The 7,251-nt window shown below is 36.1% G+C and overlaps 1 long non-coding RNA gene across 1 annotated transcript; it reads right to left on the bottom strand.

Annotated features, from left to right (window-relative positions):
* Positions 1-482: 482 nt before the first annotated feature.
* On the bottom strand, positions 483-4,449 carry LOC113463121. Its single transcript, XR_003386842.2, has 2 exons — positions 4,242-4,449; positions 483-787 (listed from the first exon to the last, which is right to left on the bottom strand). It is a non-coding gene; the product is annotated as an uncharacterized LOC113463121 (long non-coding RNA).
* Between the last annotated feature and the right edge of the window lie 2,802 nt (positions 4,450-7,251).

Here is a 7,251-nt window from a genome sequence, read left to right as displayed (position 1 = left end):
TATATTCATATATAATTTTTTGCAAACTCTTTAAGAATAATTAGTTCATAATTATTTTTATTCATGCTATAATAAAAAATAATAATAATTTTGATTAAAAAATATTAATATTTTTATATCATATTTTTTATCTTAAATAATAATTTATTTTTAATATTCTAACGTAAGTTCGATCGAAATAGTGATCTAAGAAGATATGCAAATTTGTTGTAAATATTTTCAATGCATAAAGGTTCCAAATATGAGGGATTCGACGGCCACCACAAAGTGTACAATAAGGTATTTGATGGCTTTAGTGTTACCAAACTCAAGCTCTGTAAAAAAATTAACAATTTAAGATTTAGGGGCAAGCTTCCAAAATCCTACAAATTATAGTATTATTTACTGGCATATTAGTTAAATAGCATAATAGCAGTTCCAGTTTCCAACACTTCAAATTATATGCCATAGAATACAAATTTATAGTGGTATTTAAAATAAACTACCACTAACAAAAAAATATTTATTGGAATATAGTGGCATTTATACAATAATGGCGCAAAAAAAGATTTTTAATGGTATATAATAAGAAATGCCACAAGCAATTTTGCCACCAAAAGTAATTCTTATTGTCGCGAAATGATACAAAGATATTGAGCTCATGATCAGATTCATATTAGGTAGCTCTGCTTTTGTGGCACTCCTATCCCCTCTTGTGAAGCTACAGACTTCTCTGTGTATCAGCCTTTCATTTTGCTGGTGGGTTGGACTTGTTTAGTTGGATTTTCTCCAGCTAGTCTTCTTCAATCTTAAGGATACATCTCCAAATTTCAGAAAAAAAGTTCAAGAAAATCTGAGAAAAATTCCCCATGCCAAATCATTCCAGAGACCCATCATTTGCCTAGTTTAATTCTAAGGGCCTCAGGAACCTCCTCATTAAGCCTCTTGACCCTCTCTCTTTTGTGCTATGTTATCTTTTCAAACAAACTAACAAAATTAAGAATTTGATTGTATGGAACACAATAATTATCTAGTAAAGCATAAAGTTAAATAGTGTCCCAGATTAATCACTTATATTATAACCCAAAAATTATACAAGAATAGAATAACATAGGTGATTGTCGTGTATAGGTCCTTTGGTGCTTAGTATCTTTTATAACAACCCAAAATGGTTGCCATCCTATTAGTGTAAACCTCCAAAAATGGACCACATAATCTAGAATTCAATGAACCATGTCCTGGGATGTATTAGTAGCTTATCACCATCATAGAAAACTTCTTGTCAAGATGAGCATTAAGTGCTAAGATCTTTTGAACCAACAAGTAAACCTAATATTGTTAGTACAATGAATCCACTATAGCTTTAATATCTAAAGTTCCACTTACAATACAAATAATTACCAGACTTAAATAAATTAAAGCAAGAAACATCAATCTCCAAACTTACAATCTAAACTACTCTCATTATAATTAGAGCAAACCCACTTCTTTGTCCATGTTTCTAATCATCATATATATAACATGACCAAAAATTTAAGCAAGAAATTACACCGAAAAAAAAGGACCGGAGCATTTTCCTTACTCATCTGCCCAGCAACCAGAGGTTTTGGATTTCAATCTTGGATGTTGCATCCATAGGTATTGGGATCTAGGTTATCACAATGCGGGTGGGGGCCTCCCATATTTTCTCTCTTTCTCACAAAAAATAGAAATCAAAACACAAAGAAACAAATAGGGAAGGTAAAAACAAAAAATAAATGAATCTAACTGTAGTGGCTTTTTTCTCCATTTATTGCTCTCTTATTGCTTTTCTTTTAATAGTCTTGCTTGTTTTTTATTTCCTTACCTCATCAGATAGAATGCCAACTTTATTGTATGCTATACTAACATGTTAAATTTTTTGTCTTTAGCCCTCATCTAACATAAACAATTATTTATTTTTGTTTCTGTCATTAATCTATCAATAACTAAAACAATAGCCTCAAGGGATGACTTATAAGATATCTGTTACATCAATGAGTGTTCCGTGCTTTACCTCTTCTTATAAACAAATTCATCGCCGGTCGCATTTTTAATGAAATAAAATAACGCATCAAATAGTGAAAAATCAATTGATACTAGCATCTCAAATTAAATAAAATGGCAATATTTAAAATCAAATAAAGTCTATTTTCTTATATACCTCAATCCTACATTGAAATGCTGAATCATTCCGGTAGTAAAATGTTAAATGATAATTAGCAACTAAAATGCAAGAGAAAAATTTAGGTAATCCAATAAAAATTCCAACAAGCAACAGAGAATGCACTAGGACACACCATTTAATTTATTGAACAAAATATAGTTCAATACCTTGCTAAAATATTTCCTAGTAACCACAAGGTTTTCCTGAACTATGAATGTCTATGTTGGCCCTGCTTAAAGAAGAGCAATACTGCCAATTGAAACATTAATTGAAAATTTTACGCAATGTACCAACCAATCAGTCGAAATAATTCATGATTTAAGCAACAAAAATCAACTACCAAAAACATTCCCCACTAAAAGCAACATTCTATTATGAGTAGGGGGAAATCCATCATATTGCAATCTACACAAAGAAAAAAAAAACATAGAGAAAAAAGAAGCTCAATAACATATGACTGAATATTCCCTACTGGCATTTTTAGTGGATAATCAAGGATAAAAACAGTTAAAGAGACCACCCACTACCAGAATAGTAAAAAAAATGTTTTCATGAGGATAAATTTTGAATAATTCAGTTCGTTAGCATTAGTCCTATGCACAAACACTCGGGCTCCCATGCCACAAAACAAATTTTTCAATCAATGAGCCCGATAAGGTAACAGTTGTTTCGAACATTAAGAATTGGTTTGAATAATTTAACCATTACTCCCTCCTTACAATAGAATCATTTCTCCATGTTTAGGTTGGACCAAGAAATGACTGCGATTTTCATCCATGATGTCGATTTTCATATAGGAAGTATTTGATGTAGGCATGGCTGGTGGAACATAGTGATAAATCAAAACAATAAAATAATTTTATTCAGAGCACTGAGCCCAAAATATATGCAAATATACTCGCTGCAGTAAGCCCTGAACTTTAGGAGGTGGGAGTTTTTCCTTTCCCCTCAATTGTAAAGTGAGAAAATTATACGGGAGAGAGCTGTCTGTTCAAAAAGGCATGCCCCATAATATGCTAAACCTCCCTAAGTGGTCACAAATTGAGGAAGCAATATTATTTGTTCGCAACAGGCTATCGGAATCCCAAGGCAAAATTATTTTTTGATTCTACTAAAAGTGCATACTACAGTTATCATCCTTTCCCTAAATACAATTATAATTCCTCCTTGAGAAAACCTAAGTTTACATTCCAAAATCTCTCACACATGTAACCCAAAATTCCATACCCACCCAATACCAAGATGTGAAATTAGGTCCAAATGTGTAATCCATTTATTGAATGCTTGCTATCTGCTAGCCTCAACATATACAGATCTCTCTACACCAGGAAAAAGATCTTGAGACTGTCTTAAAAAGTTAAAAACAAAAACCCTTGCAGTGGCATGTGAAGCTTTTTTTTTTGTCCAGTACATGAGATAAAGATCAGTCACCAGTTAGATCTTTAACATTTCCTACACCCCTAGCCTCATAATTCTTGGTGCTTTCTAGACAATTGTCCCTTGGATGAAGCTGCGCATATCTCATCCTCATTGCCTTAGGATACTAATCTGTGTTCATATTATTTAAATGGCATCTCATTCCTTCTAAAACTTCTCATTAACTATTCTCTACAAAGGGTTGTCGGTATAAAAAGAAAAATGGAGAGCACTATAATTCCTATGTTAAACAGGGTGGCATTTTGCCTCCCACTTTCATTTAAATTAAAAAAAAAAAATCCTCTGCTAAACAATCAAAGAAACACAAGAAGGAAAGACCAAATTAAACTAGATAATCCAGATTATCTTGAAGGATAGAGCATCAAATGACTTCCATATACACCAAAAGGCATCATGCATCAAGATCCCCCCAAAACCCTAAAAAACAAACAACAACTCTACCCTGTTAAAAACGAACCACTAAATACCGCATTCATATAGCATGGATGGCACCAAAATTCAAATTAGGGTTTCACCCTCTCCGCATTAGGGACTAGACATCATATAAGACGATAAAGACAGGAAAGATCTAAACCCTAATAGCCAAGAGAGAAGGATATAGTTTTCGGAGTACAAGAAAAGGAGGAAAGGAGGAACGAACCTGGGGCTTCGGGCCTGTCAAGAAACACCTCCCCAGCGGAGGCCATGGCGAGGTGGTGGTCGCCGGCGTCGCCGGACTAGGCTAGGAGCGGCGCGTGGGAAGGGTAGCAGGGCGAAGGCGCCGCGAGCGTCCTCGTCGGGCTCCCCCCGCCGGAGATCATGGGGTAGGGCCGTGGCGGGGATCGCCACTTGAAACCAAATACCGTTCCGCTCGTGAATAAAATATGGTCAAGTGCGGACATTTACATAAACTTCATCTGCGGATAAATAAATCCGCATATAAACGTTATATGAGGACATCCATACCCGTTTCCTCGTCGATGAACCCATACAAAGCGCTCGCAGTTTTCGTGCGGAGGTAGGTCGGCATAAAAAGTATACGCGGACGTCCGCATTTGAGGTAGAAGTGACGCTTATATATGTATACATAACAAGTACCTAAGACTAAAATCTTGTTGATCTGCAACAAGGGGGGTTTCTTGTAATGATTAACTTCGACGTTACGTTTGCAGGTATTATGTTGGAACCAGGCCTGGCAAGCAGAGGTTCGAACTTGCAATCACATATATTAAAGGATGTTTATGCAATACTTAATTATAGTAATAAAGCCTGATGGTTTTTGACCATCTTCTTCTACAAAAGTGAAAAACAAAGTTACAGTCAAATGGAGTTGCATATAAACTTACTTGGCTTAATCTAAATTTCTAGCTACTTCTCATTCATGGCTATGGGTTTAGCATTTGAGAAGAACTCAAGCAAAGAATAATAACAGTGATTGGGAAAGAATTTCCAAATATTTGGAAAGAATTAAGATATATAGTAACTTAATACAAAATCCAAGAGCGTAGCATATTTGATGTTAATTATCTTTTATTTATCTTTTCTTTTATTGGTGCTGGTTCAAAATATTGCTTGGGTCTGGATGATAGGAGTTCATCTTAGAGTTGCTTTATTTATGTGGAAATTAGCCTGGCACCGACTATCATGTAGAGTTGTATTATATTAGCATAGTTGTCATGTACCAAGCCATTGTGATATGTGTGCAAATGTCGAGGAGTCCTTATCTCATATAATACTTCAATGTCTTGTAGCATCTCAAGTTTAGCGGCAAGCCCCACTCCGGTCTCATCTTTTTTTGTTGATGATTTTCTACACACTATCAGAGAGAGATGTTTTAGTAACGGTAGAATGGAGGAAGCAATTTTGATTTGTTATATTACTTATGGTATCTAGTTGGCTAGGAATGATCATATCTTCCAATATATGAGGCAAAGTGCTATTTTAATTCTATTAAAAGCCTCATTCCAAGCTCTTGAATTTCTTCAAGTGACTGTTGCAAAGGAATCTTTGATGATAGGGACAATCGATGGCTCTCCCTATGCAATTTCTATGTCCTCATAGTTAAGTTACATTTCTTGAGGGCCACCATTCTCATGTTACCTCAAGGACAATTTTGATGGGAGTGCGGTGGAGAAAGGTGCTTTTGGCAGAGCAGGCTTATTATATAAAATGGCAGTGGTGTACTACTAGCTGTAGGTGGTGTTAAAATTTTTGATACTACAATTCTAATGACGGAGTTACGTGCAGCTTGAGAAGGTTTGAATTACGCTATATACACATTAAGAGCTTCAAATATTTATTTAGAAGAAGACTCTATGATAGGTATTAGATACTTTTTTGATCCACCTCCTACTGATAGAAGACTTCATCCACTTTTACAGAGTTGTTAGTCAATGATGTGCTTACCGCTATCAATTGAGATTTTGCATATTTATAGAGAAATTAACAGTGTAGCTGATTGGATAACATTTTATGTGGCAAACCAAATGGGATCTTCATTATGGGTTTCATCGGCAAATCCTCCTACTCAACTTTTTGATATTTTATTTTTTGATTCCTACGGATGCATTTATACTTGCTTAATTAAAATCATCCAAGTTACTATAAAAAAAGTATATTTATTTATTATAGAGATAAACATGGAAGAGGCATGAACTAAAAAGCAATAGAAAATATGCCACCAGCAGCATAGAGCATTATTAAATATTTGTGATTTGTATTATGTTTTTTGAACCAACCTAGGTAATTTACAAATAAATCACAGTATTTATTTCACTCTCACACAGCACGCGCAACAAACAATACGAGGGAGGACAAGGCTCACGAGAAGCATTTTAATTTTGTACAGCCCAACAAGACGTGGAACTGGGTTGGAAAAGTTGTTAGCCCAAGATGGTCGCCACCATAAGGCCTGTTCATGGGCTGGACGGGCTCAGGCTGAAGGTTTGGGGTTTAGACCCGTTAGGTCGGGCCGGGTCCAAAATATAGACCCGTTTAATAATAGGACTTGAGGATTAAAACCTGATTCAAACCCAGATCGATCTGATTTTTATATATATATTATTTATTTACATTTGATGTGTTTGATATTTGTGATTGATACGTGAAAGTGAACTTACTAGGATAATAATAAGTCCACATCTTTCCTTCAACTCCCCTACGTTCCACGTGAAGCCTTGTGTCCGGCGATCATAAGCCCACAGCATCTACGTCCCACGTGACTGACACAGAGGACGAGGCAAAATCCGGACCGTATGATGTCAGAGATCATGCAGCCGCGCGTCGCGCTCGAGAGCCGAACGGCGTCGGCCAGGCCGGTTCGGGTGCATTGAATGGGTTGACAGGGACCTATCAGGTTAGTTTAGGAGGTCGCTGCCATCGCATTAAATGGGTGCAGTTGGGTCGGCGTCGGTCTTTCCCTTGGCATTTAATAAAACCTCTCCCGCAGGGTGGGTTGGTGAGGTGAGGGCGAGATATTTTCCAAGGCAAACAGGCCCTTTTTTTTTTTTTCTTCTGTTTGCCAAGGCAAACAGGCCTCCAATAAATTCCCATTTGGCCGGATTGCCGCCCGGTGAAAGCTTCGTTTGAGCCTCTCTCTTCCCCATCTTTTTTTTCTTTTCTTTTCTTTTTTTTTTTTTAGCTACTCATTCATGTAAGCCCAACATAAGTAC

This window comes from Phoenix dactylifera, chromosome 3 (genome assembly GCF_009389715.1).
Source record: "Phoenix dactylifera cultivar Barhee BC4 chromosome 3, palm_55x_up_171113_PBpolish2nd_filt_p, whole genome shotgun sequence".
NCBI classification, from domain to species: domain Eukaryota; kingdom Viridiplantae; phylum Streptophyta; class Magnoliopsida; order Arecales; family Arecaceae; genus Phoenix; species Phoenix dactylifera.
This window is presented reverse-complemented; position numbering and strand designations above follow the sequence as displayed.